The sequence below is a fragment of the Falco cherrug genome, chromosome 8 (genome assembly GCF_023634085.1).
Source record: "Falco cherrug isolate bFalChe1 chromosome 8, bFalChe1.pri, whole genome shotgun sequence".
Classification (NCBI taxonomy): domain Eukaryota; kingdom Metazoa; phylum Chordata; class Aves; order Falconiformes; family Falconidae; genus Falco; species Falco cherrug.
This window is the reverse complement of record NC_073704.1, coordinates 64,135,831-64,152,345: the sequence shown is the minus strand read 5'-3', so window position 1 is coordinate 64,152,345 and position 16,515 is coordinate 64,135,831. Positions and strand designations below refer to the sequence as shown.

The 16,515-nt window shown below is 40.5% G+C and overlaps 1 long non-coding RNA gene across 1 annotated transcript; it reads left to right on the top strand.

Moving 5' to 3' along the window:
- Positions 1-158: 158 nt before the first annotated feature.
- LOC114016260 (uncharacterized) lies at positions 159-11,072 on the top strand. The gene is made up of 4 exons (XR_008733757.1): positions 159-567; positions 610-876; positions 9,433-9,521; positions 10,750-11,072. It is a non-coding gene; the product is annotated as an uncharacterized LOC114016260 (long non-coding RNA).
- Positions 11,073-16,515: the final 5,443 nt, after the last annotated feature.

Below are 16,515 nucleotides of genomic sequence, written 5' to 3'. Positions count from 1 at the left end.
TTGGGCGAGGCGGGGCGCCTCGCTCCCAGTCAGAGGAGCCTTGGCGCCTGATTGGCCAGCGGCCGCGGAGGCGCGTTCTCGCTGCGTAGCGCTCCGCAGCGACCGCGGCACCGGCAGCGCGGCGGGGCCCCGGCACGGCCCCGCTCTATTCGGCCTGGCCCTGCCCTGCCGTACTCGGGCTGGATCGCGCGCTCGCGGCGGTGCCAGGGCTGTTCTGCCCTACGGCCGCCGCCTCTTGTCGCCCGGCCTGGTGCGGCCTTCCCTGGGGCTGAGGCGGGCTGGCCCTGCCGGGCCCTGCGGCCTGGCCCGGGGGCTCCGCGTTGCCCTCGTGGCCCGTGCTGCCGTTCACGGCGCTGCCAGTCGAGCGCAGGTGACGGCCTGGGTAACGGGGAGCGGGCCCCGGGGCCCGGCCTGCAGGCGACCGGGCCGGGAGCAGGGTCCGGGGCGGCGTCTCTTTGAGGAGCGGGGAGGGGGAATTAGAGCAACACAAAGTGCCCTGAGAAAGGCCAAATACACGGGTCCTAAATGCTCCTTTACTTTTTGGAGGTGTGCGATTACTTTTTGGAGGTGTGCGATTACTTTTTGGAGGTGTGCGATTACTTTTTGGAGGTGTGAGACTGTTTATCTTTGTGCCACCCTCCCCTTTTTTCTGAGTTTTGCGCTTTTTTTTTTTTTTTTTATTTTATTCTTAAGTAGCCTGCACCTGCTGTTTGTATGCTGTCTGAATGGTTTGGGGCTTTGGGCCTTTCCGCTAAAGTAGATAGCTTTCTTTACCAGGTGTCTGCACTGAGGTGCAGAAGCTGAGGCTACAGAGTGAAGCGAAACAAGGACTGGAAAAAGCTAGAAGAAAGACCCTTCAGAGGAGCCTGAGAAAGTGTTAGTATTGTAAGGAGACATTTTGGAGGGCCTTCCCCCACTTGGCAGCAGCTGAAAAACTCATTCACTGCTGACTCAGTGTTTCATTTATTTCTAATTTTTCCTCTCCTTTACATAATTCAGCTCGTTTGAGTCTTGGACTGGTGATGCTGGGATCACAAGTCCAGTAACACTGGAGCTTCATAATCCTTCTGAGATCAAGAAACTCCAGTCTGTCTTGTTTCTTAGTTGATTAGTTCCTAGCTGATAGCAGAAACACTTGTTACATTGCTGTGTGGTCAAGGTCATCTGATTGTTTCTTAATGGGGTATTTCAATTTGCCTTTGTATTGATAACACCTCCTAACTTAGCATAATTAGAAAATTTTTATTCATACACTGCTACTTCCTGTGCTAAAAACCATGAAGAACAATCAGTCCTAATACTGGTCTCAAGCCTGTACTTTTAAGCCAGTATTATTTTTATTTTAGCCTCTGATTATTTTTCTGTTGCGTTTTTTTCCCTGTGATGCTCTGGGAACTTCACTGGAATTACACTAGGTTGTAATAAAACTGCATATTTTTTTTATGGTGTTTGGTTCTACCTACAGAAGTTTAAGCACTTTTTTGGGGATCATTGTGCCCCACAACTTTTTTAAACTTTTTTCCAGAAAAGTAATAATGCACCGTTGTGTCATTCCAGTATCAGAATGTCAGCTTTAACTCTGTCTTTTAAATAAATTAAGAAACCATACTGTGAAAATTCATTTTGTCTGTCATTTGTAGGTTACACTTTTTTTTTTCCTCTTTTTCTGATGTTAAGGGCAGTATATAGTCTGTATCGTGAAAGTGTCCTTCGCTTTTTTTATTACAGAAGTGATTTGAAGCAGAGGACCCAGTGTTTGAACTGTCCACAAGTTCACTGGTAATGAAAGAAGTGTAATTGATTAGCATGATGTCACCATACTTGATTCATTATTATCATAAGGAAAGCTACTTTTTTTGTGAGCCACTGAATGTCACTGTGTCTTACAGTGAATTCCATTTAGATTCTAAGGTTACCACTGGCTTTCTGTTTGTTGATGATTACTATGACAGTTTCTAGGTTGTGTCTCTGCTGATATGGAGGAGCAGCCTGCTGAAATCAAGGTTGTTCTGCAAAGATTGACAAAAATAGGAATAGCCCAGTTTATTGTTTAATGATGGGTTATTTATAGTTTTTCTGGGTCTTTCAAACAGACAAAGCAAATTAGTCCATTGTTTGAAGTGTGATTTTAGTATTGCATGGTTTTTTTCCTTTCTTAATCTTAGCCAAATATGTTGTAAGTGCCGTTGTAGCTTTGACAGAAAATACTGCTATTACTCTGCCAGCCCATATATCCAAGATGTAATAAAAACTTCTTTGTTATTCCTGTTGTTACAAAGATGGGTCTTGGTTAACACACAAAATGCCTGAGTCATTTCTCACTCCCTCTCTCCTTGCCCCACCCCAAAACACAGATGGAAAGAGATTCAGTGTTTTTTCTGAAGATAAATTTTTTTTGTCCTTACAGTCTTTTTTGTGTTCTCCATATCTGGGGATCAGCTGTTAGTGGGCTGGTTTGTACTTCTAAATTTTGTATTTTATAGTGGTTTGATAATTACATTGTTTTGATTTAAGGATGTTCAGTTTTTACAAGAATCCAATTAGTGATTTATTTTTTATGTGTGAGGTCTGTGAAGTAATTTTATCAGCGTCTGTTTATCTTCAGCTTTGGGCCCACTGTGTGTTACATGCCGTTTTCTTGGCTGGAGGCAGTAACAACGAGCTTGAGGTGTGCTATGAGATTTCATTAAGAGTTACGAAACCACAAAACGCACAAGTGCTGCTTGTTTGGATGCTTGCTGAAATCTAGGCAAAATATCCTTTGTCAAGTTCCTGGTGTGTGTCACTTGGGCAGCTATGCTCTGGCTGTTCATATGATCGCTTTTGTAGAAGAGCAGCAGTTCTGACCGCTGTGACATACTGAGCTGTTTAGAGAGAAAACATACTTGGTTTTTGGTACCCAACCAGATGGATTTGTTACTTGCGGTTCCAGCTATTCAGCAGAAGGTGTCGCTTTGGACTCGTTCTTGAAAGCAGGAAGAAAAAGGATGAGAGGGTACTTAATGATGGCTACGAGTTCAATAATTCAATTGCTTAATATGTGCTTCATAATGAGAACTCATAATTCTTCCTGTCATTCCATTGTGTAATAGATGCGTCTTTTAAGTGACACCCAGGGCTGGCTTTTAGAGCACGGGACTAATTAAATCCTCTGTGCATGAAAGCTGATAATATCTTAGGGAGATACAGATTAACTTAGCTGTACTAATTGGGTGATGTTGGAAGAGCAGTTTGTTTACCATGTCATTGCAGGGCTACCTGGGTGAAACTGTCTCTAGTCCCTCACAGAAATGTTGTCACAAACCCAATGAAATCAGCATGTGTGTGTGGAATGGTGTCCATCATGCAAATGGGTGTGTAGGTAGTTACTTTAAAAGGACTTCTATTTTTCCAAAGTTAAAATCTTCAAATCACAGCTGATGCTCATTGAGATCCAATCTAAGTGGCCTTTACCAAGCCAAATGTCTTGCTAATACAGGGAGTTTAATCTGTTGACAGCATTGGAGAAAATCCAGACTTCTGCATTATCTGAATTCAGCTTTTTTATTATGATGCTATCAGACTGTGCTTTTTAACTTGTTTAAAAATCAGCTATGGTTACAGGTTCTTGTAAAATTGTATACTGAGAAATTTGATGTAATAACTTCTTTTCTACTGTTGGTTGCATTCTCTATTGAGCACAGTTAATGCAACTCCTACTTTTGCTTGCTGTACAGTCTGCCAGGACATCATTAAGGTTCGAGCCTGGAAACCATGTGACCCTAAGATGTGAGGGAAACCATTTATACTTGATTTACATTGTGACTGATGAATAAATTCTCACAAACTGTGGAAAGTTTCAAAAGGCGGGAGATAGCCTGTCAGAAGGGGAAAAGGTTACCCAGAAATTTGTGTCAGCTCCATGGTACAGTTATTGAGCTCCTCAGGGTGGAATTACTATTTATTAAAAAGAGGACTTTTGACAAACTTCTAAGCCCATGGGGACAAGCTTTTCTTTCCAATATCCTTTATATTTCTCTTTAATAATGTTCTCCCTTCCAGAAATGAGAGTTATATTTCTGCCTGGAGAGCATGTGTATACTGTGTTAGACCTCTTTAAGTGACCTTTGGTTTAAAAAAACCCACAAAACAAAATTAAAAAAACAGTAGTATGAATCTTCTTAAACTGGCTATCCTATAATTGATTTTTGGATACTTGAATTGTACTATTTCAAGTGAAATTTGAAGGTAACTTCTTTAACTTAAGTACGTATGCATACATATATACATATATAAATATTCTGTCCATGTAGCAATCAAGATGTTTCTCATTCTTCAGGTCCAGGATGTAGGTTACCAGGTGATAGCCTTTCAAAGACTGCCACTAACGCTGATGGAAGATCTTTGAACAGTTTCTGCCTCTTGAAAAATTATACCTCAGAATGTCTTAGTGTGACAACAGCATGTTTTTAAAGAAAATTCTTTGCTAGAAAAGTATGAACTTGGTAGGTACTTGGCATACTTTTGTAACTGTTTTGAGCAGAGTTCAGAAGCAATGAACTGCATCATCCTCGTGTGAGATGGCACAAATGTGTACCTACAGCATCTAGATTGTACTTTATTAATATATAGATTCCTGCAAGAATCAGCTAGTTGGAGCAATAAATTGATGTGTGTATGTAGCGTCTTTCACTCATTGCATTTGTAAAAGGTTCTTAATTGCAAATACGCCTCTGGCCCGTAAAGCAGATGTATTTAACCTTTGGTGTTAGTGGGCAGCCTTTTATTGTGATTTAACTGTAGCCAAATAATCAGTTACAAAACTGCCAGATACTTGTCACAAAGCTGCATTTGAGTTTTCCTTTGTGTTTTTTCTAAATTGCAAGACTTAAGTCCACAGGTAGGGAGCCAAATATTTATCCCTTTATAATGCTGGTTTCCCCCCCCCTCCCCAAATCAAAGGCAGAGTGATATGGGAATATCTAAGAGCAAAATAAGTTCACTGGGAATCAAACTTGGCCCCTTTTCCTTCTTTCCTTTTTTTTTTTTTTTTTTTAAAGGCACAGCCTTATCAGGCATGTAGTGCAGCTTGAGAAGTAGAAGTGTTTTAACTTATGTGTATCAAAGTCAAAGCCATTACCAAATAAAACTGTAGTTCAGTTCCAAAATAATCATGTAATTGCACAGCTGATAACAATCAGCCCTCTTGCTTGCTCTTGTTATTAAGGAGAACAAAGATGCAATTGATGTATGTTTAAATAGTTAATGTGCTTATTCTGCAGAAGTGTGAAATGGATGTATAAAAAAAGTCTCATTTTAAAGATGAGGTATCACACAGGTGCAGCATCATCTCTGCTAACAAAGACATTAATTCTATGAGCTTTTTCTCATCTGTGCCAAATTATCTGTCTTTAGTTTTAGGGACTTTGATATATAGAAATTATCAATAGTCAGTGTGGATAGAGGCTTTAGCCTGTCTAGTTCCTCTGCATAGTACTGCTAATACTTGGAATTCCTGGTATAGGTGCTTAGAGGTAGTATGGTACTGGGGAGAAATGGCAGAGCCATTCCTGGAATGTGAGCGGGAAAACTGATGACGAGAGGAAAGCTGCTAGGGAATTGGGAAATGAAAAGGTTGGTTAAGAGCAACACTAGCAGGACTGGTATCTCTTGGATCTCAGCAAACAGTGCCCATAAGGGAGGGAGTACCACAGCAAAGAATGCTGCAGCTGTAGGGGCGAGGGCGTGCCAATGCTACCAATTCAGCTATATCTTAATTTCAGCAGCAGGTAGGGTTTGGCTGCACTTGTCCTGGTTAGATACTTCTCAAGAAATTCTGGTTTCAATAACCTCTTTGCAGTTCTCCTCGCCGCACCAACTTTTCCTTCAGACTGGATGTTAATATGGAGAAGGGGAGGGGCATGAGAAATACAGAAGGTACAGAAATGTTTCAACAACTCACAGGTTTACAGATGCTATCAGACTACAGGACTAGAGGGACCCAAGCAGCTGAGATGGGTACTCTGCAAGGTGTGGAGAGCAGTAGGAAGTAGGGAGAGGACGTTTGATGCATATGGAAGTCACATCATCTGCCATCCTTTGGGGTCCTGTGTCAGTAAGGTCAGTATGAGCTACTGGGTGTGTTGAAACAGGTAGCTCTACTGTGTATATCTGCTATGAGGAAGTTCTCAACACAGGATTTTCTGCACTGAGAACCTTGTCAGAACCGACTAGCAGAGGCTGGGCTACAGGGACCGTTGAGCTGGCACCTTTTGTGTTCTTGGTGAAGTTTATGTGTTTGGCTTTTCTGACAGGAACTCTTCATGCTGGTTCTGACCTGGTTATTACAGCAGTGGAAGTGGCAATCTGACACTGGTCCCAGTAGTTCTGGAGGTGATTACTGGCAGGGTCATTAACAACTGTTTCAGGCAGCGTAAATCTTTTAAGACCAAGACAGATCTGTGAGTGGGCAAAGTGGGAATGCTGTGAATAAACACAAAAAGAATGCAAACGCACAGGAGGAGGTAGTTTAAACTGGAGGTCTGACAAGTGATACGAAATTAAGAATTTTATGAAAGGAGCAAAGCTTCCTAGTGAGGTGCATTGGTGTGGACAGTGGTTGTCTTGGGACAGAAGTAGACACTCCATGCTGTGAAATGACACTTGAAATACACTGAAAAATGGGAAGTTAGGGTTTGCAATCTGTGGGCAGAAAGGAAGGGGTAGATTTTAATATAACTTTTCCATCTTAAATTTGTGCTTTCTCCCCTCCCCCTCCTTTATTTCTTTATGTATATGCCAGTTGTTAATTTTGTAAATAATATATGCTGCATAACAAAAACAGGGAGCCATTTATTACTTATGAGGAATGTACTGCAGGATATCTCATGTGACAAAGTTGCATTATAGTCCACAGTCAGACCGTCGGCCAGTACAAGCTAAAATGTCTGTTGTCCAGAGAGCATGTAAATGTGAGTCATGAGCACAGAAGCATCTTTTTTCCCAGCTGTTTGATGCAGTGCGATGTATCCTTTGCCCTTAGGTGACAAACGGTGATAGAATACACTGCAGGGAAAGTAAAACTGCCCTGATTGAAAACAGACGCGTCTTCATTGCAGACATGATGGAGTAATATAATTCACTGCAACAGTTGTTTACTCTTTTTAATCAGAATTTAAATGGCAGGTAGAGTGCAGATAGTTCTGGAAAGAATGTAGTCCTTGTCCACAAAATTGTAACATCCATAGCAAGTCAGCAAGCTTTCATACCTCGCTTGTATATCCGTAGTTTTACAGGGATTACCTTTGTGTCCAAGAGAACTTGTGACTGTGATAGCCAGTGGCTTTAATGTGAATGTGGTAAAACCTGCTCTGCCCTCTTGAGATGCTTCCACTGGTGGTAGGCTAATCAGCTAGATTTCATATTGCAGAAGGTGAGTTGTGGGTGTGTGTTCTGCTCTACTTGTCTGTGCTGCAAGGGCAAAATAAGTACTTAAACTGGGCAGAAATCTTGAAATGTTAAAAATGTCTGAACACCTTTAGTTTCCTTTGCCACATTGCTCAGATTGCAGTTTCCTGATCTTTACCTGCTGCAGGCTGGTTTATCCTAATGCCTCTGTCATGCTGGTAGCAATTACGCAGCCATAGAATCAACTGAATTGGGAAATTGATCTGGCTTTAAACAAATTTTGGGTGAAAGAGTGAATTCAGCTCAATCACCTTGTCCAGCTTGTGGGGAGACTATAGACTGCTCGCTTGGATGGCAAAAAGGCTACAAGAGTGCATGGGAAGATGGGACTGTCCCATGCAGCAACAGTTTGAGCTTAGTTTGCCATCAATTGGTTTGGAACCCATGTGTTTTGTCTGCTAGTGAGAAGGTAGTGCTAGTTGTGAAGAGGTACCGGATGGCAGTCAGACTGAAATGGCTCCCTGCTGGAGCTGACCTATAGGTTTGATGTGAAAAAGGGTATTTTTCCTCCTACAATTATTATTTGTAAAGATCTGTATAAGAACTGCAGAAATGTATGTGCTCTTGTATCCTTATCACGTTAGGGTTATTTTAATTTTATTTGAGGGCACTGGTGCATAATGCTGGATTGCTATGGACATTTTGAGCATCTGGTCCAAATACCATTAAGGCCTGGTTTTTTTAAGGTTACTTGTTTTATGATTAATGTATTTTGTGTTTCAGGTAGTCTCTCTAGTAACAAGAACAACTCAGTGTTGCTAGAACCCTGCAGGTCTTTGCATGCAGCTACAACAATCCTTCTGGTTTGTCCTTTTGACCCATTATCACAGACTGCTAGCTTCACGCAGCCACAAAGTATTCCTGCTCCAAAGAAAGTACTAAATTTTCTTGTGTGGAATGCAGCGTAGCATAATGGAAAAAAATCTTAAAATAATGTAGCAGAGGACTGACAGTGATTTCTGTCAGTGCTGCTACGTAAAGGGTGGTGCTAGAACAACAGTGGCAGAACAGGTAGTGGCAGCTGAGTTTACCGTAAATTGTCTTTTTTGGAAGTAAGGAGATAGAAAACCATCTTGTGACTCAAACTACTGTGAGAGAGTTAGAACTATTGTATTCTTCATTTGCAGTATGTGGAAAATTGATATGGGGAGTATTTTGAAGCTGAATAATGTATCAAGGGGCAGTTTGGGAAGCTGCTTTAGTTTTGAGCAGTAATAATAACTTCATCAGCATCTGAAATAATTTCTCTGACTCACAGCAGGTAGCTGCTCTTCTTTCTATACTCTTCATCATTGCTTTCCTGCTTCAAAACTGAATTCCAGGAAATCTGCCTATGACTCAAGTAATACAGCATTATGACATCAGAGTAGGCTTTTGTGTGTTGTCAGTAATGTCTTTTTTTCCTCTCTCTTGCTCAGATCCGAATTGCTTTCTTGGAAGGGTAATTGAGATGAAGTGACATAAAATGCCTCTGAGGACCCTGGAGTCATGTAGAAAAAGTGTTTACTGTGCCTGAATCACTTCTTTATATCTGAAAAATCCATTGACTCATGCCGTATATTTTCCGTTTTGAAGAGGTTTTAATTGCAGCTTCTGATGAGTTCAAATGTAGTATCAGCTATGCATGCATAACTAGCCAAAGTGCTCTGAGGAAACCAGCATACATCATTTGCTTAGCATATTGCCCACTGAGACCAGTAGATATCACGGTGAAACTGTAAAGAACCGTGCAGGTTCTTAAAGATCCAGTTATTCAAAGGCCTTCAAATTGTTGCTAAACTGACTTAATGGAGAATGGATTTGCTTCCTTTTCAAGAGACCGAGACAATTGTTTTAACTATCCTTCAAAAATTATGGTTAAGCTGAACTGTCAGAACTAGATTAGTTTGATTTGATTGCATTTAGTGTGCTGCTATGCATCCTAGAAGTCATTGAGGAGAAGAGAGGTTGGGGACAGTATATTGACTGGTGGTCTTGGTCTTGCAGGTGAGCAGCAGGAGTCTGTGACTGATGAGCAGCCCCATCAGTAGTAGGATGCTGCACCTTCCATCCTCGCTTGATGCTAGGCCTAGAAGGTAATGAAAGAACCAATTGGGCTGAAAAACCTTTGCTGTTTTTTTCATGAGGCCACTGGAGTTAACACGAGTGAGAGAAGTGAGTGTGGGAAGGCAAGACTGCCCCTTTCATTATTGGTGAAAGTTTATGTTGGAAGAAGTAAAAGTTATTGATATGCAGTGATTTTTTTTTTCCTCCCCTCCCTCTAGGAACTATTGAGCATGGAAACAAAATAGTGGTCACAGCTGCTGATAGTTCCCTGATATGTCAGAACTTTGTTACTGAACAAGTCAGTGCAGATTCCTAAAGTCAGGAAACTTTTACATGTTCTTTCTGCAAATCCTTATTTACATTTGGTCTGTCCAGGAATTCACACACCCACCCCACCCCACCCCCTTTTTCACTATACTTACTCTCCACTTGAGAAAAGAGAGGGTGTTTCATGGTGATCAGCAATCTGTTACTATGTTTTAAGGCAGCAGCATGCTATACAAATTGGAGCAGTAATTTTGACCTTAGAAAATAAATAAATGACCAGTACCCACAGCTGCTGCTGGTTGTAAGAGGGACTTGAGGTTGCTCAGTGCATCACAAAATAAGAATGCTTAGTAGCATTTCCATTTTGCATCTGTGGTACTGAGAGGGTATATTTAATAGGAAGGATGTCATTGTCAACTTGATCTTTTAAAATAAAATACAGTTTTTCTCTAATATTCTTTTGAAACTTAGTGTTACTAATGGTTTTTGTGTACTTCATTATGAAAAAACCAGTTCTTTACACAGCTGCTATAAAACCAATTTCTCTCCAGCAAAAGAACATTGTGACTAGTTTCTGTGGGGCTAATAAAGCCATAGTGCCAAGTTGAGCTGTATGTATTAGAGAACAAAACCAAAACAGATAGTTGTCAAAACAGTATGATAGTTCCTAAGATGCTGAAGATACTCTGGATACACTTGTAAAATTTACCTTGAAAAAATAGCTTGTCTTGGCAGTTATGGACAGCTTGTGAGAGTTGATGAGCATAATCGCTGCTCAAGAGCAGAAGTCTTAACTGTAGTGTCTGAGCAAGACAATAGAATGAAAAGACTCACCTAGGTTTGTTTTGGGTTTGGGTTTTGGGGTTTTTTTTTTTGGTTTTGGGTTTTGTATAGCCAGAGTAAATAAAAGTTCAGCAGGTAAGAAAATGGAGAATAGTTGAGTTTGTAAAGTGGAACTTCTGGGTTGTGTGTTCTCCTTTACCCCTACAGGAAAAGAATGGAGAGAATGTGACAACAAGAATCTTGTATAAAGCAGCATACCTTAGAAGGCTCTTCAGACTGCTGTGAAAACCTTCTTGATAATGTAAAGTATTTCTGGTTCAGAGAAGGTCAAACAACAGGCTTGATGAGCACAGCAGGAGTTGAGCAAGACATATCACAGTGTGGTATTTTAGTAGTCCATGATGTTTTTCCAGTACACAAATCTTTGTAGTTGGAAGCAGTAAAGCTGTGTGATCCCTTAGGGCTCACACACTGGACTGGAACACAGGGCATGAGCTTGGGTACTGACTCTGTGCATAGTCTTGTTTGGATTTGGGTGCGTTGCTCAACTTATGCTGTGGCTGTAGATGCGCAAAATTCACAGGATCACATGGAATGGTTGAGGTTGGAAGGGGCCTCTGGAGGTCATCTGATCTAACCTCCCTGCTCAAGTAAGTCCACCTAGAGTCACTTTCCCAGGACCATGTCCTGAAGGCTTTTGAGTATCTCTGGGGTGGGAGACTCCACCACTTCTCTGGGCAGCCTGTGCCAGCGCTTGGTCACCCTCATAGTAAGAAAGTGTTTCCTGATGTTCAGAGGGAACCTCCTGTGTTCCAGTTTGTGCCCATTGTCTCTGGTATTGTCACTGGGCTCTGATGAGAAGAGTCTGGCTCCATCCTCTTTGCACCCTCCCTTTGGGTATTTGCATGCATTAATCAGATCCCCGTTTGAGTCTTCTCTTCTCCAGGCTAAACAGTCCCAGCTCTCTCAACCTTTCCTTGTAGGAAGGATGCTCTAGTCCCTTCATCATCCTCATGGCCCTTTGTGAGACTCTCTCCGGTATGTCCATGTCTCTGGATATGACACTCCAGGTGTGGCCCCCCCTGTGCTGAGTAGAGGGGAAGGGTCCCCTCCCTCAACCTGCTGACAGTGCTGTTCCTAATGCAGCCCAGGACCCCATTACCCTTCTGTGTGGCAGGGGCACACTGCTGGCTCACCCCCAGGCCCTTTCCTACAAAACAGCTTTCCAGATCAGTGGCCCCCAGCATGTACTGGTGCATGTATTAAGAAAGTAGATTTCTTTCTGCTTCGTAGGCCTGGTGTGAGAATGAAATTAAAAATGTTTTTTAGCAGGTTAAGTTCTACCGTGGTGGTGATAAATTAATTGTAATTAACTTTTCAGTATAGTTGTGATGACTCAGATTTCACCAGTTCTTTTGGAACTTAGTGATTTGCAAGCCTTGCTCAAGCAAAGAATTTCTGAGGACATTGTGAATGTCCAAGTAAACAGCAGTGCTAGATTACAGGGCTTTTATTACCTGTGCTAATTCGATTAAAATTCTAGCTTGTTAACTGAGCTGTACTGATTTGGATGAAGATAAAGTAGTGCACATGTAGACTTCTACCACGTTGATGAATTACTGCAAAAGTGGTTTCTGCTGTCACTGGATCTGATACAAATGTAAAATTTATTTCCTTGATGTAACAGGGAACCATATTAGGCATCCTGAGGAAAATGAAGTTAAATATTACTAAAGTGTGTTCTGCACATAATTGACTTTATTTTCTTTAATTGAGAGTGATGCCGTTCTGAAACAGAATTTAGTACATCTAAATTGTCTGGTGCTAGCCTCATTATGATAGATTAGAAAGTCCAAGAAACCCAATAGTGACTTCTATGACATAGCTTGTTTCCAGTCTGTTTTCCACAGATGAACAGAAATTGGGATATTGAGGACCTTCAGTTTAACTGGTGGTTTAACTCCAACACTGGTATGTTGAGTGTTAACTTGAGCCATTGAAGTACATAACTTCTGTAATCCGTGCTTTTTAAACTGTCTCTGGGAGAGTTTTGTGAATTTTGTCTAGATGCCCATGTTGTTAAAGTATTTTGAACTTATATAGAGAATATATCTCCTCCCTTTCAAGAGCAAGAAATATAAAACCCCCAAAAGCTCGACTAGATTAATATAATGGAGATGCAATGCAAGGGAATTTGTAGGGATGTTTTTAATACAAGTAAATTAATTTGTTTTTCTTATCATCATGAAAGGTTAGGATGACTCCCGATCATCATGGAGTACATACTAAAATACATCATCATAAACATTCCTGGTGACAGTCTTGGTTCAAGAGGGGAAAATACTGCTTTGTATAGCTTTACTCCTGGTAGTATATGATTTACTGCTTATCCTTGTTCTGTTTTATTAGGTGCTGACATGATCTGGAAGAACTTTTATGGCACTTGATGCCTTCTCTTCTCAGGTTGCATAGTGGCATTTGGTCAGATGACTGTTAATGGTTAAGTTAATAGTGATTTAAACTATTCCTGCGTCTCCTCTGAAAGATATCCCTTCGTCTGCTGGAGGTTGGCAGTTGAACATACATTCTCCTCTTGTCCTAACTCAAAGTAAAACAGGTTAGCTTAAATCACCATGATGTTTCAGTGGACTAGAAATGTGTAGCCATTTGAAGGATACTTGTGTTTTAAAATTACTCTGACTTCCTTGAAGTAATCTTCCCATACTGCTATTACACTGTCAGGGTAAATATGTAAGAAGACTGTATATTCAAAGGCAAAGAGGAGGTTTTTCATGCTCCCTGAACCAATGCTTTCTGCCTAATTGAGAACTAAAGCTAAATCAAGTGCATGTATTGCTCCTTAGTAAACTGGATTTTTTCCTAGTACTTTCACATCAAGGCATGTTGGTGTCCTGTCCTCCTTCAGCCTCTCGGCTGCTCTGAATAAGTGAGCTAAAAGAGGTCTGTTGGTACCTAGCTTGTATAATTAATTCAGTTTTACAGACATATCAAATTAATAACTAGCAAAGAAGGACCCAAAGAGGACTGATTCTAAGAGTCGAGCTCTCTGTGAGTGGCAGGTATAATAAGCAGGGATGATTGGACTGAATCCAGTTGGTTTATAAATGGAGAAGTCAGCACTGGAAGCATGTCACAAGAGTGTAAGCACAAGATTTATTCAAGGAACATTTAATTAAACTGGAAGGTAATGGAAGATACAGTGTGTAGCTCTTCCATTATAGAAAGTACTACATTGCTTAGATGATTTATTACTGGGGAGAAATAATGGCTTCATGTTTTTCCAGGACACGGTATGAAAGTGCTTATAACATTTGAAAGCTACAGATTACATTGATATAACCTTCAGAATTTTTATTATGCTGTGTTGGTTTCTGGACTGTATATCCAAAAGAAATTCTGGTGGCCCGTGTGAAGAGTTTGGGGTACTGTTATTTAAAGAGCATGTTTGACAAATAATACAAGAGTCAGTAGTGGAGTAATAGGTCATAATCTGATTCCCTGTGTGTTTTGTGAATTGATAGCAAGCCAGTTCTCAATAGTCATGATACTTCCCTGATATACTCTGTTGTGTCATAGTATGTTGTATGTTAAAATACTTTTGTGGTTCCCGAGAAAGACTTGTCATTCTTTTTTGTCTTTTTATTTTTGCCTTTGTGGTTTGGGGTTTTTTTGATGGAAAAAAACTTGGGTGAATGTGCTGCTTGTCCGCGGGAGATTGACAGTGCTGCATATTTATGTTGTTGAGCAGTTATGCACTTGGCATTCTGTAGAAGTTGCATAAAGGGGAAGCTGATCTTTGCAATGCATTTTTCAGGGGCATGATTTTTTAGAACAGTAGTAACTGGGGGTTAATTGAGCAATACTTTCAAGTATTGCTGTGCAGTGGGTGAATGTCAGGTTTTTTTCCTAGACAAAGCTGTAATTTTTTCCAGCTGAAAGCCCCCTTTTCCTGACAGTCACATTTACAGTGAGCACTGCTCATCCTTTACTTCAGGAACATTTTTCTTAAAGAGATGCTGTTCTATGCATTGACTTCAAAAAGTCCAATACAAAACAGGTCTTTCTATTTTACGTTACATAGTAATTCATATATTTCTTCCAGATCTTGAATGACCCTTCATATTATGTGTTTTCCAGTATGTGGGCTTTCCTCATGAAACCTTTCTGCTGCTTTTTGAGCATGAAGTCACTCTTTTTATTTGTTATGTTAACCCACACATAAAATTAAGGCTGGTGAAAGATGGTACTTTGTGAAAGAGGATGTATTTTGACATTGTTGTCTTTTAGAAATAAAGTTGTTAAGAATTGGATAGGGGTGGGACAGTAGGACAGATTTTGGTAAAGTTTGGCTAGACTGCAGCATCCAAAAACTGAGTGTGGTATATTAAAGCAACTGAAAGTATGCAGTTGTAATCCAATGTAAGAACTTTTACCATGTGCAGGTACTTACCGGTGCTGTAGTGTGAATACTCTTGCACAAGCAGTTACCAGTTTCAAGAACGCTTTTGGTTGGTAAACCCTAGAGACAAATTTTGTGTCCTGTTTTAAGCATGAAAGAATGGAGACTTAGTATGAGAAAAGGGAGGAGTTGAATTTCTTGCAGATGCATCCATTGATGTCAATTATCATCCTCCTTTTTATGTTTAAGTGAAATGTGAGAAAATAAACCATATAATAAGGTCCTACAATAAACTCCTGGGAATGAAGGGGGTTATAGGAGAAGTAAAGAGAGGTGTATATTTTAAAATATAGGTCTTGAAACAACCTTTAAACAATAGAGTTAACTAAAGCTTTAAGGTTTAGAGAGTTCTTAGAAGGAGGGTGTTTTGAGGAGGAGGCTATGAAGACTTTTCATTAATTCCAGCTGTCGTCTTTTTTTTTTTTTTTTTTTTTTTAAATACTGAGACATGCAGTATTTATAGTAAAGACATCATGTTCAAGTCATTCGCCACGTTCGTTTATTCAAGTCCTTTCCAGGACTGCCTGCTGTGAAGAATCAGTTTCCTTTGTGACACTTGAGCATCTCAAGGTGCATAAAATAGAGCAAAGAAACTTTGATTTGGACAAAAGGAAAACTTCAGTCAGGGGGACAGATTATTACTTAGATTGAGAACATCAGAAGGTTTTTTGATCAGTTCTTTTGACAAAGCTGCCCTGGTGGAATCTCTTATAAGTAGACGTGCAGTATCCACATCGCTGAGACAAAGCACCATACTCTGAGCTGTCCTGTGTGCAGTGTCATGGACAGAAGGGAGATAGGACACCAGAACTGTGTTCCTGCCTTTGTCTCTGCCAGAACTTTTAGAATTGGGTTGTAGAAGCCACACTGTCAAAACTGGTTTACCCTCTATAGTGAAAGGGGTGCCTCTCAGGACTCTTTTCTGACAGGATCTTTACTTCTGAGGTGATCAGAACTTCTGCTTCAAGTGCACTTCCTATTTCTCCTGTGTAGTTAAAACTCCTGAGTTCACTTTTCTTTCTGATTTTTGTATTCTGTAATAGCTCTGATAATGTGTTTCTCAGTCTGCTATGGTGTTCCATGCTGTCATGCTTGCCCATCTAAACAGGAATAATGAAAACGGCACGTTACTGCTGTTTTCTGCCTTACAGACACTAGTCTCCCTTAGCACGTTGTGGATGTTGTAACCCCTCTTGTCAGATTATAGTGCCACTCAGTACTAGCTGCAGTACTGCCTGTTTCTAGGAGGTTATGGAGTCTAAATTTCTGTCAGAAAATATTTAAGCTAAATATTCTGTGGCATTTTAGATATAGTTAATGTTTGCTTCTATTAAATTTGAAATACCAAAGCCTTAGGTTGTACACATCTGTGTAATGTGAACATGATCTTATTTTCTTTAGTACTGTCCTCTTACAGGCCTATTTGTTTCTTGTCTTTTTAGAGAAGGCATTTCAGAGGAAGGATTTGGCTTTGTTTTGTAGCATCCATTCTG